This window comes from Halichoerus grypus, chromosome 6 (assembly GCF_964656455.1).
Source record: "Halichoerus grypus chromosome 6, mHalGry1.hap1.1, whole genome shotgun sequence".
Lineage (NCBI taxonomy): Eukaryota > Metazoa > Chordata > Mammalia > Carnivora > Phocidae > Halichoerus > Halichoerus grypus.
This window is the reverse complement of record NC_135717.1, coordinates 126,613,909-126,631,962: the sequence shown is the minus strand read 5'-3', so window position 1 is coordinate 126,631,962 and position 18,054 is coordinate 126,613,909. Positions and strand designations below refer to the sequence as shown.

Here is an 18,054-nt window from a genome sequence, read left to right as displayed (position 1 = left end):
AATGGTGAGGGGGAGGATGGACACAAATATAGCAACAGGTTGAATTACAAATATGATACAAATGAAGAAACAATTCATAAATTTTTTTTAGATTTTATTTATTTATTTGACAGAGAGAGAGATAGATAGGAAACACAAGCAGGGGGAGTGGGAGAGGGAGAAGCAGGCTTCCTGGCGAGCAGGGAGACCAATTCGGGGCTCGATCCCAGGACCCTGGGATCATGACCTGAGCCGAAGGCAGACGCTTAACCAACTGAGCCATCCAGGAGCCCCTTCTTTTTTTTTTTTTCATAAATTAAATTCTTAATCTGAGAACATCTGAGTATTAGTTGGCTTCTGTTTAGTAACCACACATATACTGGGTGGCATACAACAAATATACTGTCATTTATTTCTTACATGTGTATGGCCACTAGGATTTGGCAAATCTAGTTTAGACTCAACTGACCTTGTCTCTAAGCTGCAAGTTGGGCCCAAGTATGCTCTACATTTCTGGCATCATAAGGATGAGTGGCTACCTGAGGCATGATCTTCTGATGGGAAAAGCTGGAGTGCAAGAGAGAAAGCCCACCTATGCAAGCACATTGTAAGCTGTTGGTCCTGTTGTGTCCATTAATATCCCATTGGCCAGAGGTTGTTATATGGCTAAGCCCTAAATCAGATACTGGGAAAGTATACTCCTGTCTGGAGGAGAAGGGAAGGGATGATTATTTGTTGGACAATGTTTTAAATCTACTTGACTTCAGTCTGCCCTTTTATTACAAATATTCATTCATCAGCCATATGTAAAATGTACTCAGTCATTTCAAAACACCCCAAAAGTCTTGTTCAAGCATGACATTAAAGTTGAAGTCTAGGATCACGTGATTTATATAAGGTTTAGAGTACCTACTTGGGATTCAAAGCCCTAAACACTTAAAGGGTAAGATTTCTGCTCTCGCACATTTAACACATGATGGTGCAACAAAGGTAGGATAACTATAGTAAACACTTCTATTTGACAAGGAGAAGAATGAGATACATATGGGAGTCACCAGTCTATAGCAATTCTGAAATCTTGCTAGGCAAATATTTCTTTCCTTTCTTTTTTTTTTTTAAAGATTTTATTTATTAGACAGAGACACATGAAAGAGGGAACACAAGCAGGGAGAGTGGCAGAAGGAGAAGCAGGCTCCCCACAGAGCAGGAAGCCCAGTGTGGGACTCGATCCCAGGACCCTGAGACCATGACCCGAGCCGAAGGCAGACGCCTAACTGACAGAGCCACCCAGGCGCCCCTAGGCAAATATTTCTAAGTCCCTCCACCTTGGGGGTGTGGAATGCTCCTTAATGAAGTTTTACTTCTGTTTCTTGAAAAACACTTCCCATATATGCTTCTTCATGGCTCTTTGCTCTGCTTCCTGATGGGGAGGGAGCATATTTCCTTTTTCATCATCCTCCTTAGCCACTTCCGAAGAGGGCTCTTCTTGGTGGCTAAGACACTCATGGTCTAGCCCCTACCTGTAGAACGTTGGGGCCCAAGGTTCTTTTTGTATCTGAAGAGTCTCAGTGTCTTTTAGTCCAAGCCTATGATGCTTGCACTAGTTAAGGATTTTCTATATATTTGATTCCAGTCAATGCTACATACCAAAAGCTGCACCCACAATTCTCTTTGAGATCATCTCACTTTATAGCCTTAACTACAGATACCTTCATCAACATTCTATTAGACCATATTCTTAATCTCTCTTAGTTCCCTTTCTTTCAGGTGAAAATATCTAGTAGATAATATGTGTAGTAAACACTCTACTTAAGCTCATACCTATGGCTGTATGATGGCTACCTTATGACTAGTTTATAATAAAGGGGACAAGTTGAGGTTTATTTATAAATGGTTCAGCTCTGTATGTGGGTATAAACCAAAAAATGGTAGTGTCTGCACTATATATCCATTCACAGGTGGACTTGAAAGCAAGTAGTGGGGAGAAATTCTTCCAATGAGCAGAGCTTCAGATGGTACACCTGGTCATCCACTTTGCTTGGAAAGACAAGTTTGATCAGGGGCCTGAAAGGAAAAATATTGTTAGGTTGAGCACTAGGAAGTCTAAGGAATAGTTATGGGGATGAATCTAGATTTTAGTGTTACATGTGAACACCAATCATAAAGCATACACCACTAGACATATTGAACAAATAGACTGAATGATTACAACAGTTTACATCAAATAGCCTCTATCCGCAATGCTAGAACAATGAGTACATGAATGCATAGCCACAGTGGTGGGGACAGTGGCTATACAAGGGCCCCAGAAAATGGGCTCCCTTTTACCAAGGCTGATCTAACTGTTACTGCTGCTAGATGTCTAACCTACCAGGAACAGAGACCAATACTAAGCCTGTGATACGGAATCAACCCCAGAAGAGAAACAAATGGTGGTAAGTTAAGTACATTGGACCTTATTCTGGAAGAGGCAGTCGTTCATCTTGATTGGAATTGACATTTCAGGTATGGATTTTCCCTTCCTGCCGACAGCACCTCGACCATTTCCACCATCAGAGGGCTTACAGTGGGTTCTATCTCATGACAGAGGCTCTTTCATTATAAATGAAATGAAGGCCTACCATACCTAGGACATGCTCACTTCCAAAGGGCAGCCAGTATGTAATGACTGGTTGATGTGGGCTTAGAAATGCCCAACACTTTTGCATCAGTTTGGAACAACTCTGAGGAGCCATCTAGTTTCAGTGGGTTGGTTGAAGTCTTTTTGTACATGCATTACAGCTTACCTTCTTTCTCTGCCTGGTCTTGCTTGCTTCCTTTTCTTCCACAGGTGTTGATTCTGAGAACATTTCTTTGCAGGCTAATCTCCATGTCAAGATTTGCTTTCATGGCACTCTGACCTGCAATGCAACCTTTATCTTTTCTGAGGTTTTACCAAAGGATGTTGCAGTTACACCCTTGATTTGGCCTTTACCCAGAGGCCATGTGTTACTGGAAGCAACCTAGATTTGCTTTTTCTCTGAAGTTGGGATTTTGAGATAAATAGTTTCATTTTTAACCCTACAAATTTCAGAATTTCTGAATTCTTAGATTCCTTCTCAACTCTGTTTATAATCCAGGCAGTTCTTTTTGAGTTCACATTTTCTTTTTTTTAAAGATTTTATTTATTTGAGAGAGAGAGAGTGAGTGAGAGAGAAGGCACTAGCAGGGGGATAGAGAGAGGGAGAAGCAAGCTCCCCACTGAGCAGGAAGGCTCAATCCCAGGACCCCAGAATCATGACCTGAGCCGAAGGCAGACGCTTACCTGACTGAGCCACTCAGGCGCCCCTTGAGTTCACTTCTTATGACTTGTTTTTTTTCATTTAAGTTTTTATTTAAATTCCAGTTAGTTAAGATACAGTGTAATAGGGCACCTGGGTGGCTCAGTTGGTTAAGCGACTGCCTTCGGCTCAGGTCATGATCCTGGAGTCCCTGGATTGAGTCCCGCATCGGGCTCCCTGCTCAGCAGGGAGTCTGCTTCTCCCTCTGACCCTCCCCCCTCTCATGTGCTCTCTCTCATTCTCTCTCTCTCAAATAAATAAATAAAATCTTTAAAAAAAATACAGTGTAATGTTAGTTTCAGGTGTAGAATTTAATGATTCAACGCTTATATGCAACACCTGGAGCTCATCACAACTTACGCCTTTTTAAATACAATGCAGCTAGCAGCAGCTAGCTTTTAAAAAAAATTTTTTTTATTGTTATGTTAAATCACCTCATCCCACTTCACAAGTTTATTAACTACATGTTCTGCCTTCTGTGTTATCACAGGTAACAATTTTCCCAAATGTTTTGCCACTACATAACATTGCTGACTTTTCCCCCACTCTTTTGCATCATTTTTTACTCTCCATTCCCATGGCCAATGCCACATATATTACGTTTTTGTTATTGCAGCCCTCCACTCTAAATACCAAATTCTCTATCAAGTTTTTCTGCCTTACAAAACACCCCAAATCCAGTGGCATACAATAATATACATATATTTCTTACTCATGCATTTGTGGGTTGGCTGAAGTTAAATGGATCTTGGCAGGACTCAGCTGGTCTGCAACCTGCAGGTTGGACCCAAGTCTGCTCCATATCTCATCCTCTTCAAGCCAGAAGCTACTTGAGTCAGGTTCTCCTGCAAAAAGCAGGTGATCAAGAGATAAGTCAACTATGCCAGTTAACTTAAAATCTGTGGCAGAGAAGCATTTTCCTCCTGTGGGGAGAAGAGAAGGGCGTGATCATTTGCTTAAAAAAATCCATTACTGTATTACCAGAATGCAGGATAAAGTATGGAAACTAGGAAAGAACAGACACATGAATAATGGACAAAGCCCAACATATGCCTAATAGGAGTTCCAGAATGAAAAATAAGCAATATTCAAAGACATAATACCTACACTTTTTTTCCAAAAAAAAAAAAAGATTCAGAAATCTTCAGATTAAGATTCAGAAATTAAAGTGAATTTCATGAAAACAAAACAAAAAGCAATTCTCCATACACACACGCACACACACTCTATACATACACATATATACCTATATGTACAGAAATTACAATGAGTTTGATGAGAACAATAAAAATAAAAATCGATGCACAAATAGCATACCTATAAATACATAGACCCATTTCATGAACATAAAAATATGAATCTCAAAGAAAATCTTCAATACAAAAAAGGAAAAACAATTCTCAACTAAAGAAATGCCATTTAGGGGCGTGTGGGTGGCTCAGTCGGTTAATCATCTGACTCCTGATTTCGGCTCAGGTCATGATCCCAAAGTCCTGGGATTGAGTCCCACATCGAGTCCTGCTGAGCAGGGAGCCTGCTTCTCCCTCTCGCTCTGCCTGCTGCTCTGCCTACTTGTGCTCTCTCTCTGTTAAATAAATAAATAAAATCTTAAAAAAAAAAAAGAAATGCCATTTAGATGGAAGACTTCTCATCAGTTACAGTATATGCAAGAAGACATTAGAATAATATCTTCAGAGTGCTGAGGGGGAAATTACTACCAACTTAAAATTCTGTACTCAGTTAAATTATTTAAGATGAAGGGAAATAAAGAGATTTTTAGGAAAAGATTGAGTTTACAACACACGGACTTCTCACAGGCCCTCACACAATGTACTTCAGGAAGATAAAACTTGAACCTAGAAGTGAGTAGACTATAAGGAGCACTAGTGAGGAAGGAAATAAATAAAAACCATTCATTAGAGTGATTTTAAGGGAGAGGTGTTTTAAAAAGAAGCTGTATGAATGAACCCTGAGGACAAAATGCTAAGTGAAATAAGCCAGTTACAAAAAGACATATAAACTATAGGATTCCACATATGCAAGGTGCCTAGAGTAGTCAAGTTCACAGAGAAAGAAAATGTCAGGGTGGTTGCAAAGGGCTGGAGAAAGCAGGGAATGAGGATTTGCTGTTTAAATGCTACAGAGTTTTAGTTTTGTATGATGAAAAGAGTTCTGGAGATTGGGTACATAACAATGTGAATGTACTTAATACTACTGAACTGTATACATGAAAAGGATTAAGATAGTAAAATTTTTGTGTATGTTTTACCACAATTAAAAATTTTTAAAAAAAGAAGATGAAGGGAAATAGTTTTATTTTATTTATTTATTTTAAAGATTTTATTTATTTATTTAAGAGAGATTGAGAGAACGAGTGGGAGGAGGGATAGAGGGAGAAGCAGACTCCCCACAGATCAGGGAGCCTGATGTGGGACTCGATCCCAGGACCCTGGGATCATGACCTGAGCTGAAGGCAGACGCTTAACCGACTGAGCCACCCAGGCATCCAGAAAGGGAAATAATTTTAACAAATACAATAAATGGCAGAAGTATAGAAACAGCAGTTAACTTTAGACCTTTTTTTAAAAAATTTTTTATTATGTTCAGTTAGCCACCATATAACTTTAGACCTTCTTAAGACAAGTATGTTAAAGACTTTAAAGGTGACAATAAAAAAGAGAAAAAGAAAAAGAACAATTTCTAAAAGAGTAGAAGAGAGAAAAATAATACAATAAGTTAAGCCAATGCAATAGAAGGCAGACAAGGAGAACAATGACAACAATAAAAGCAAACATGGTGCAGAGGAGGGAAGCAATAGAAAACATAGCATATGGGAAACTTAATGTATCTACAATAGTAGAAATAAGGTGAGTAGATTATTTTGACTTGTTAAAAAACGGAGGTTCTTATACCTAAAAACAAAAAAAAAAAGAACAAAAAGAGCAGCTTTAACTTATCTATAAGAGGTACCTAAAACATAAAAACATAAGTGTTGAATGTACAGGGATGGAAAATAATTTGCAGAAAAAATATTGAAGAAAGTTGGTTTTGCTGGTATATCAGAATCTGTTACCATCTATTATTAATCAAATATCAATTAATGCAGATTCTGAGGCAAAAAAAACCTTTTTAGAAAGAGTCACAATCAAATGATAAAAAGAATGGTTTATAGGAAAATGTAACATCTTGAATCTTTTTGTATCTAAATGTACCACCTCAAAATATATAAAGTGGAAACACTAAAGAATTATAAATAGAAATTGAGAAACTGATAGATCAAGTAAAAATTACTAAGGATATAGAAGATTAGGACAACATAATCAATAAACTTGCAGACTCTTCTGCCCAATAACTGGAGAATACAGATTCTTTCAAATGAGGATAAAACACTCATGAAAATTGCACAGCATGAAATGATAAAAAAATTTCCCCAAAATATCAATCCATTTTGTAAAGCTCTCCATTTCTGAACAAAATTAGAAATCTTTAAGAAAAAGATGGTCCCAAAGTACTCGGTGTTTGAAAAATGAAGCTAAATAGCTTGTGGCTAAAGAAATCGTAATTGGAAATTGTATAAGATTGATAAAGGAATGACAATGAAAATAGTTTGGTGCTAAAACAGAACCAAGGTGACATTTAAGGTCTTTAATGTATATACCACAAAACTGAAAATTAGTGAGCTAAAATTTCATTTCAAGATGTTGGAAAAAGTACAACAGAATAAGCCACAGAAATTAATAAAATAGAAAACAGACACAGAAAGAAGGATCCCCAAAAGCCAAAAGCTGAGCTTTGAAAAGGCAGGGATATTTTATAAAAGGAGTTGAATGATGCCAATGCACAGTGACTGATAAATACAAGCTGGGGTAACTGAGAGGAGAGCCTCTTGAGCCATCATTTCAGTTGTCTGCATTTACACAGAGTAGTTCATTTTTGCTAGCTCAAGTCCCTGGCATTTTTTTAAAAAAATTTTTTATTGTTATGTTAATCACCATACATTACATCATTAGTTTTTGATACAGTGTTCCATGATTCATTGTTTGTGCATAACACCCAGTGCTCCATGCAGAACGTGCCCTCTTTAATACCCATCACCAGACTAACCCATCCTCCCACCCCCCTCCCCTCTAGAACCCTCAGCCTGTTTTTCAGAGTCCATCGTCTCTCATGGTTTGTCTTCCCCTCCGATTTCCCCCGCTTCATTCTTCCCCTCCTGCTATCTTCTTTTTTTTTTTTTTCTTAACATATATTGCATTATTTGTTTCAGAGGTACAGATCTGTGATTCAATAGTCTTGCACAATTCACAGCACTCACCATAGCACATACACTCCCCAGTGTCTTATCACCCAACCGCCCATCCCTCCCACCCCACCCCCCACTGCAGCAACCCTCAGTTTGTTTCCAGAGATTAAGAATTCCTCATATCAGTGAGGTCATATGATACATATCTTTCTCTGATTGACTTATTTCGCTCAGCATAACACCCTCTAGTTCCATCCATGTCGTTGCAAATGGCAAGATCCCATTCCTTTTGATGGCTGCATAATATTCCATTGTATATATATACCACCTCTTCTTTATCCATTCATCTGTCGAAGGACATCTTGGCTCTTTCCACAGTTTGGCTATTGTGGACATTGCTGCTATAAACATTGGGGTGCACGTACCCCTTCGGATCCCTACATTTGTATCTTTGGGGTAAATACCCAGTAGTGCAATTGCTGGATCGTATGGTAGCTCTATTTTCAACTTTTTGAGGAACCTCCATACTGTTTTCCAGAGTAGTTGCACCAGCTTGCATTCCCACCAACAGTATAGGAGGGTTCCCCTTTCTCCGCATCCCCACCAACATCTGTCGTTTCCTAAGTCCCTGGCATTTAACCACATAATAAAATAGACAATCAGTCCATAAATGGTAGCCTTTACAAATATCATGAGTATATATTGTTGCTTGGTTTAATCGACTGCATAATATTTTTAAAAAATTACTTCATCTACTTGATAAACTGAAATGGCTATGGGGCTTCATTCCAGCCTAAAGGTATGTGATATGCACTTATAAATACATAATTAGGCAGTTCTTGAAGCCAAATTTGCTAATGCTACATTGCGGGTCCAGCATCATAAGTACTAAAGCTTTTTCCTGCCATGTTTCCTATATCAATATTACTAAGTGGAGCAGCTCAACATTCAAATGTAGTCTCCATACAAAAATATGTGATGGAAAACTGCTATCTTGATAATCTTTCTTATCATGTAAGTCTTTCTTAACTAAAGGTGTTTTAATTTTCTTAATATTTAAAAATCTTAATAACTTAGTTTATAATCTTAGTTTAGCCTATAGTTTTCAATTTTGTGTTAAACATATTTTTGTGTTAAACCCAAAATTCGATTTTGTGTTAAACACATATTTCTTTCTTTCTTTCTTTTTTTACAGAGAGAGAGAGAATGAGAGCAGGGAGGGGCAGAGGGAGAAGGAGAGAGAGAATCCCAAGCAGGCTCCATGGCCAGCAAGTAACCCAACAAGGGGCTCAATCCCACAACCCTGAGCTCATGATCTGAGCTGAAATCAAGAGTTGGATGCTTAACTGACTGAATGACCCAGGTGCCCCAAGCAAATATTTCTTATCTGCTTTTCAGGTCAGTGACTCATTTCAATGTCCTTTTACAAGAATCCAGCTTTTGGGTAGAAAGCTGGGAAGAAGTTTTTGACTAGAGTTTTACAAGTTGGTTAGTTCTTAGTACTTACAGATTATATTCTTATACGGCATGTAAATTTCAATCTATGTAAACTTTACTCCAAAGTACTGTATTTTCTCAGATTAAGAAGACTTTGCTTTGTAGATGTAGTCACAGACTATATGTGTGTGAAGTTAAATTTTAAAATTGGGAATATTTTAAAATATTTACTGTGAAATGACTGCATAATCCTCAACAGTTAAGATTTTGTCATATTTGCTTTATCTTTTTATAATACAGTGACTAAAATATTAAGGATAAATTGAAGTCTTTGTCTCCCCAATTCAGTCCAATTCCTTTTCCTTTTCCCATAAATTTAATGTGTGCCCTTCCATTCAGATTTTATGGTTTTATATACATATAGTATCAGAAAAAATATATAGTCTTGTTTTGTTTTAAACCTTACTTCACTGAGTTCATCCTGCATAAATCATTTTGCAACTGCTTTTTTAAAAACAGCATATATATATTTTATATATTTATATATATGTACATACATATATAAAATAAGTGCATTGTTTTTACTTGCTATATAACATTTTGTCATTTAAATATACCACATTTTATTTATTCTCCTAATGGACATTTCAATTTGGGCCGATACTTTGCTTTTACAAACAAGTCTGAAATGAACATCCTTACATACATCCCCTTGTGTGTATGAGAGTTTCTCTAGAGTATGGATCTAGAAATAGAAATGTTGACATATGCAGAATGTTTATGTTAATATCTATGTCCTCTATTTACTTTTTGCCAAAGTATTCTGCCCAAATAGTTTAAAATTCAGTGGGCACTGTAAAGAGTATGTCACAAAAATTGAAGTCTCGGGCCCCTGGGTGGCTCAGTTGGTTAAGCGACTGCCTTCGGCTCAGGTCATGATCCTGGAGTCCCAGGATCGAGTCCCGCATCAGGCTCTTGCTCAGCGGGGAGCCTGCTTCTCCCTCTGACCCTCCCCCCTCTCATGTGCTCTCTCTCTCTCTCTGTCAAATGAATAAATAAAATCTTTAAAAAAAAATTGAAGTCTCTTTTTCTACCTTCTCTCATGCTCCTCCCTGGAAGCCACCACTTTCAATTTTTTAAAAAGTTGATTCTGGTATTTACTTCCATTAAATATAATATGCCCATACTGGCATTGCTTGATTATTAATTGTAGACATCTATGGTCTTCCTGCTTTGGGACATAAAGACTTTAGCCCATTTATAGCTTCTCCTTCCTCCCTTCTACTCTTCTATATATTTAACATTACAATATTTGATTATGAAATCTCCATCTTGTGTGTGTATCTTTTGATAAATATTGATCACTGCTGAGTCAGGTGTCAAACTGTGCTTTTATTTACTATCTTGTACTTTCTTTTTCTTTTTCTGAAGTTGATAATTGCTTGATTTTTTTCATTTTCATTCACTAGTTTTCTTTGAAAGTTTGGCTAAAGTCTTCCCATGGTTCTAAAATCTCCTTAAAATATCATCTTCATCAGGCCTAAACTTTAAGACAATTTATTTGTTCTATTTTTCCCCTTAGAAACATCAACACTGGACATACGTGTTGTCCTGCCAGTCCGAATAAGTTGCTTTCTCTGCTTGATGTTCACTGTTGTCTCGGAACTTCCTGTTGTCACCATTTTTGGAATTCTCATTGCTTTCCTTTGTCTTCTTTCTGGATCTGGACAGAGAAAAGAGAGAAGGATCTCACTGCTCAGAATGAACTCTTTCATACCTTCCCCTATGCCTGATAACTTTCAAACTGGCACTTCTCTGTATTTTCAGAGAACAAACACTTGTTTCTCTACAGGGATTGGGATAGGGCAGTTGCCTGGCTTCCTTGAGGATGAGGACTTGGGAGTCTAATGACTAACTCTGCCATCTTACAAACAGTCCCTTTGTTACCAGTCCCTTCTCTGCATCACCATCTCCAATTCCCAAGCCCTCATAGTGTTCTGAGGGCTAAGGCAGCTTGACTCTTTCTGCTTCTCCCAGTACAGGCAAAGCTGTAGTTTGTTTTTTTGTTTCTTGTTTTCCTTGTTGCTGGAGGTAATTTTCAAATGGGGAAGCAGTGGGAAACATCTTCCTTTCTTCTGCCATGGTATATTGCTTCTTCAGGGGACCCAGAAGTTAGACTGCCACATTCCCAATAACTACTATGTCAGCGGTTGCTGGAACCAAATTAGGAAGTCCACTGACACATCACTAAATTGGAATGAGATCACCTGGAAAAAAAAAAAAAAACTAGTTAAAATTTCTGCATCAGGTAGGATAAGGACTTTATTGGGAAATTAAACTGAGTGTAAAAAAATAAAGAGTAGTCCCTTTTAAAGATGGCAAAGACATTTCTGAGTCCTTCTTTTGAAAATAACGTTAAAACAATAAAGAAGAAAAATAGGAAACCCACCCTTTATCTTCGATAAACCTAGAAGACATTTGTATCCCTTTGGAGATACACAGAAAATGAAGTCAGAAAGGAAGTGGGTCACATCTAAGTGCTTATAGTGAAGTACCATTGTGAGGCAAATTTGCTGTATCATATGCCCCAATCTAACTTTTACAAATCTATCTTTCATTACTTTCTTAAATGTACTTCATGTTTAAACCATAATGGACCCTTCAGTTTCCTAGAAGGGTCTTCTTGCTACACAAAAACACATCTTCTTGCTACACAAAAACACACTATTCTGTCCTCATAGGAAAATAGTTCTCAGCCTTGGCTTGTATGTGTTGGCTGGGGGTGCGGAGAATTAGATATCCTTCTAGTGATCTAGTGTGCACTCAGGGTTTAAAACCATGGATCTGGAATGTCCTCATCACCCCTTTTCTCCTCTGCCCTCAGGCCTCTTTGCAGTAAAATTCTACCCATTGTTTCTGGTCATCTCAAGGACAACATCAACCTCTTACTGCCCCTGCTCACATGTCCGTTGCCCTATCCTGGTATTATTTCTTTTTCCATCGATCCTTTGTAGCTCTTTATTTATGTACTTCTTATGGCACATACTATATTCTTCCACATGGAGGACTTATATTTAATTATCCCTAGCCTGTAAATCCCTGGAAGGATTGAGCCTCTATTCATATTTACATCTCTCAAAGCGTTTAGCACTGGGGCTTGCGTATAAGTGGGTACTCAACAAACATTTGTTACATTGAATAATTCAAAATCTTTTGATGTGGTGCTTGTTTTTAACTGAGAAAACTGAGATTGGAAGTCTGTGGGATATGATAATAAAGGCATAATCAGTGGCAAGCCAGATTAATGAATTCTTCTATGTTTGACTGCACAGTTTAAAATATTAAAAGTCTGGCTAACTATGATGTTACCTAACACAAAGGTAAGTAACAGACAAATCTTCAAGAGTTTACCCAAGTTTACAATTTCTAATTTCCTATGTCAGAACAACCCTGAAATGAGAACCACCCTTTAATTATTATAGATCTCCACGCCCAATAATTAGAGGGCCAATTAAGTAGAATTTGCTGACTAAAAAATTACACAACATAGGAAACAGGAAATTAAAGTGCAATATAGCAAAGCAATAGTACTTATTATTCAAACAACTTGACTTAGGGTCAATGCTAAAGATTTGGGGGACCATTAACATACTGATGGTAGTTAAGGTCTGGAGAGTGGATGGAATTGCTAAAGAAGAGTATATTGAAAGAAAGATGTGGAATCCTGAAACACAACAGCATTTATTTATTTATTTTTAAAGATTTTATTTATTTATTTGAGAGATAGAGAGCATGAGACAGAGAAAGTGTGTGTGAGCAGGGGGGAGGGGCAGAGGGAGAGGGAGAAGCAGACTCCTCACTGAACAGGGAGCCCGAAGCAGGACTCGATCCCAGAGGACCCTGGGATCATGACCTGGGCCAAAGGCAGACACTTAACCAATTGAGCCACCCAGGCCCCCCACACAACAGCATTTAAAGATTGGGCATAGGAAGAAGAATTCATGAAGGCGAGCAAGAAGGGTCGATCATACAGGACAAGGAGAGGCAGAAGGGATTCCAGTATCAGAAGACAAGGGATTAGAGGATTCAAGAAATCAGGAGGATTTCTGGTTTGCAGATGGTGGCATAAATAGTTGGCATTTTTCTTTCCTCTTCCTAAAAATCATCTAAACACGACTAGGAGAATGAGAAAATAAAAGAACACAATCAGGAGACTACTAAAACGCCAACACAGAAAATAGGTGGAAATGACAGCAGATCCTTAGAAATTAAGCAAAAGTATTTGCAGGAGGAATCAGAGAGAACACACCAATATGAACATCTTTGAAAGAGCCAGCAAAGTAAAATTTTCAAAGGCAATAGGCATAACCTCCAGAGCAAAATCTAAATAACTTGTTTGGGAAGGTGTGCGTTTTGGTTGTGTGAGACAATTGGTAGGGTAAGTTCCTAGGAGTGAGATTAGATCAAAATGCATGAACCTTGGAAATTTTGATAAATTTTGCCGAGTTGTCCTCCACAGATTTTAAATTCATTGACATGCCAACTAGTAATGTATAAAAATTCCTGCTTCTCTATGCTTTTGCCGAGAGTGTGTTGTTAAACTTTCTGATCTTTGCCAAACTTATAGGTGAAAATTGGTCTTTTGGCATATCTGTAAATATAGGTTTCTTTTCTTGTGAGAAAGTCTGTGCATCCTTTTATATGACTAAGAGCCCATGAAATGTCTCTTTAGATTATTCCTCATTTTCCATATTTTCTCTATAATACTGATTTCGAGAAACTTTTACTATGTAAGGGAAATTAATAATTTTCCATGATTAGGTTGCAATAATTTCCCCCAGCTTTGTTCTTTTCAAAAAACTTTGGTGGGTTTTCCATGTATTTAAAAAAAAATAATTGTAGTCAAACTAATCAGTCTTTTATAGCTTTTTAGTTTGGAAACACACTTAGAAAGTAATTTCCTCATTTCAAGATCATAATTTTTTTTCACATTATTTCTTCTAGTTCCTTTATGATTTGTTTACATTTGAGTTTTTGCTCAATATGGATTTTTTTGTGTTATAAGGTGGGAAATATGAATCCAATTTCATTATTTTCTAAAAGGCTGCTCATTGTCCCAACACAATTTATTGAATAATCTATCTTTCTGGTAGCTACAGTTGTGGTGAGCAGAGCATAATGTATAGGGTTGTCGAATCACTGTTTTACACCTGAAATTAATGTAACATTGTGTTTCAACTATATTTCAGTAAAAAAGTAATAATAATCCATCTTTCTCTAGTGACTAGAAACATCTAAATTCTCATTATATTTGATTTATTTCTGGACATTCTAGTCCATTTCTTCCATCATTGGTCTATTATTGTTCTAGTACTGCAGTGTTTAAATTAATTGGTTGAACTAATTCCCTTTTAACATTTTTTCAGAAATTTATTGGATATTATTTGTTTTTTAAACTTAAATTTAATTTAAAAATTGGGGTAAAATATACATAACATAAAATTTAATATTTTGACCATTTTTAAGTGTACAGTTCAGTGACATTAAGTACATTCCCACTTTTGTGCAACCACCACCATCGTCCCTCTCCAGAGCTTTTTCATCTTCCCAAACTGAAACTCTGTAACCATTAAATGATAACTCTCCATTTCTCCCTTCTCTTGGCAACCACAATTCTACTTTCTGTTTCTAAAATTTGACTACCCTAGGTACCACATATAAGTGGAATCATACAGTATTTGTATTTTTGTGACTGACTTATTTCAGTTAGTGTAATGTCCTCAAGATTCAAACACTTTGCAGCATGTATTAGTATTTCTTTTCTTTATAAAGCTGAATAATATCCCGTTGTGTGTGTGTGTGTGTGTGTGTATCACATTTTGTTTATCCATTCATCTGTTGATGGACACTTGGGTTGCTTTCACCTTTTAGCTGTTGTGAGTAATGCTGCTGTTTATATGGGTGTACAAATACTTGTTCACATGTCTGCTTTCATGTCTTTCGGGTATATATTCAGAAGTGAAATTATAGTAGCTATGTGCCATTTTTGAGGAACGAGTATACTGTTTTTCACAGTGGCTGCACTATTTTATATTCCCTTTTCACGCTGTTGATAATTTTCTTTGATGTATATAAGTTTTAATTTTGATCAAGTCCAATTTGTCTTTTTTTCCTTTTGTTGTCTGCGCTTTTTGGTGTCATATCCAAGAAATCATTGCCAAACCCAATGTCATAAAGATTTCACCTATGTTTTCTTCTAAAAGTCTTGTAGTTTTAATTCTTACATGTAGGTCTTAATCCTTTTTGAGTTAACTTCTCTATGTGGTGTAAGGTGAGGGTCCAACTTGATTTTTTTTGTGTGGATATCCAGTTTTCCCAATACCATTTGTTGAAAAGACTGTCCTTTCCTGATTGAATGGTCTTGGTGCCTTTGTCAAAAATCATTAGATCATATATTACATGTTAAGTTTTGAACATGTAAAGTTTAGAATTGGCTTGCCTAATTAAAAAATCTTAATATTCTTACTGGAATCACATTAAATTTATAGATCAGCTTAAGAAGAATTTGTATCTTAATAATGCTGAGTCTTCCTAACTAAGAATATGATATGCTTCTCCATTTGTTTTGTCTTCTTTTATGTCCTTTAATATTATTTTAAAGTCTTTATATAGATGTCACATACTTTTAATTTAATGCATTCTCAAGTGTTTTCTATTGTTATTATTAGTGAGATCTTTTCTTTATACCTTTTAACTGGTCACACTGTGTATATATGAAGACTTATTACATTGTTTTGCTTTCAGTTCATGGAGGAAAAATAGCATCCTTGAATATTTATATTAATTTCATGGTGAAGTATGTAGGTCACAACTTTTATTTATTTTTCAGCATTATTTTCTTGAGAATGTTCTTCATCTACCATTAGCTCTTCCTATTCATTTACTCTGGCAGTATCTTTGAATGGACCTTCTGCTGGTTCTTTCTTGATTACTCATCTTGAAGGAAAGTTTTTCCAGGGCAAGGTACCTGTGGATACCTCATGTTGGAGAGGAGCCAGGGCCATATAGAGGCTAGCTGAAATTTCCTTATGACTCGGGATTTTTTGGTGTGATTTTAAACCTTTACTTCTCCCTGGTCAGTGGAGACAGGCATCCATGCCCAATGAGATAGGGGTTCTTACAATGCAATATCTCTCTATACCCTTCCATCACAGATACAGACTACCTCCTAAAATAAGTCTTGCTTGCTTTGATCCTTATTTAGCCCTATGGCATCTGTTTATTGGACTCAAATTCTTTGTTTAACATGGTTTAGAAATTAACCTGGAAATCTCTTGCAACTTTTTGATTTGTAAGAGTTTTTATATATTTTGGATACTATATTGAAAATATATTTTCTCCTTTCTGTAATTTTCTTTTTTTACCATTTTATGCTGCCATTTGATGAACATAAATTCTTCATTTTAATATGTTAGAAGTTTCAGTCTTTACTTTCATAGTCACAGTTTTTTCCATCTTGTTTTAAAAGACTATTTCTTTCTCTCAGGTCATAAAGATATTCTTTAAACATTATTTTCTAAAATCTTTATCATTTTGTCTTTATATTTGCTTCTCTAATCCTCCTAGAATTGATTTTCATGAATGGGGTGAGGTTGAGGCCAAATGTCATTTTCCCCAATTATCTCAGGTCCATTTAATAAAAAATCCATCCCACCCATCCCTCATGCTACTCCTGTCATGTATCAACTGTTCATATATGAACAGATCTTTCTTGGTTATCTATCTATTCTGAATCACTGATCTACTTATTTATTTCTGTGCTACTAACATACTATCTTAATTATCACATCATAATAATGAGTCCTGGTATTTGTTACCAACTTGGATGCCTACTAAGATAAGTTGGATGTTATTTCATTTTTTTCAATATTTTTAGACAGTGTATATTAAACAATGCTCATTTAAAAAATAATAAGTTATTTTTTCAGTGAATTCTCTGTGGTCTAAAACTTTTTTAAGATAAATTCTTTGATCATATTGGTCCGTTTTGATCATATTGGTCTATTCATAAAACCTATTTTAAATAATATATTTTCAGTGTTTTGTAACTATTCATCCATTTACCTTTGATATCACCTTTATTGTTATGCTATTGGAAAGTATTTTCACTAATTTCCAAGTCTTTTAAAAATAGTATAGTTAATATCTGGTTATAACACATAATAGTATTACATGTATATCATAGAAAATTGAAAAATATAGAAAAATATAATAAGGAAAATAAAAATTATTGATATTCCAGTTACTCAGAGAGGATTATTTTGTTAAATAATTTGGTACCTTTTCTTTCAAACATTTTTTTCTCTTCCTTTCTTTCTTTCTTTTTTTTTTTGGGCAGCAAAGCAAGGTTTATTGAGTGATAGCGAAGCAATAGTACAAAGCCCCCGAGGAGGGAGCGGTGAGCAAATTCAACCCCTTCTGACAAATTTTGCTTACAAAATTGTTGTAGAGTTGCCCCTCTTCCTTCCTTTCTTAACAGACATTAGTTTTTGTAGCAATTTTTGGTTTATAGCAAGATTGAGTTGAAGGTACAGAGATTTCCCATATATCCCCTGCCCCTAAACATGCAGAGCCTCTTTCACTATCAACACCCCCACCAGAGTGGTACATTTGTTAGAATTGATGAGCCTACAATGACACATCATTATCATCCAAAGTCCCTAGTCCACATCAGGGTTTACTCTTAGTGTTGTGTATGCTATGGGTTTTGACAAATGCATTATGACATGCATCCACTATTACAGTATCATACAGAATAATTTCCTTGGACCAAAAATACTCTGCTCTGCCTATTCATCCCTTCCCCCAAACTCTTGGCAATCACTGATTTTTTTTTTTTTTTATTATCGCCATAGTTTTGCCTTGTCCAGAATGTCATATGGTTGGAATCATACAGTATATGGCCTTTTTAGATTGGCCTCTTTCACTCAGTAATATCCATTTAAATTTCCTCCTGGCCTTTTCATGGCTTGATATCTCATTTCTTTTTAGTGCTGAATAATATTCCATTATTTA

The 18,054-nt window shown here is 36.3% G+C and overlaps 1 long non-coding RNA gene across 1 annotated transcript in view; it reads right to left on the bottom strand.

Moving 5' to 3' along the window:
* Positions 1 to 356: 356 nt before the first annotated feature.
* Positions 357 to 18,054, bottom strand: part of LOC118555031 (uncharacterized) — a 34,804-nt gene continuing 17,106 nt past the window's right edge. Inside the window, exons 2-5 of the long non-coding RNA XR_004926764.2 lie at positions 10,583 to 10,702; positions 4,012 to 4,144; positions 2,766 to 2,879; positions 357 to 2,043 (exon numbers count right to left, since the gene is read on the bottom strand). This is a non-coding gene — a long non-coding RNA (uncharacterized LOC118555031). The remainder of the gene's footprint in view (positions 2,044 to 2,765; positions 2,880 to 4,011; positions 4,145 to 10,582; positions 10,703 to 18,054) is intronic.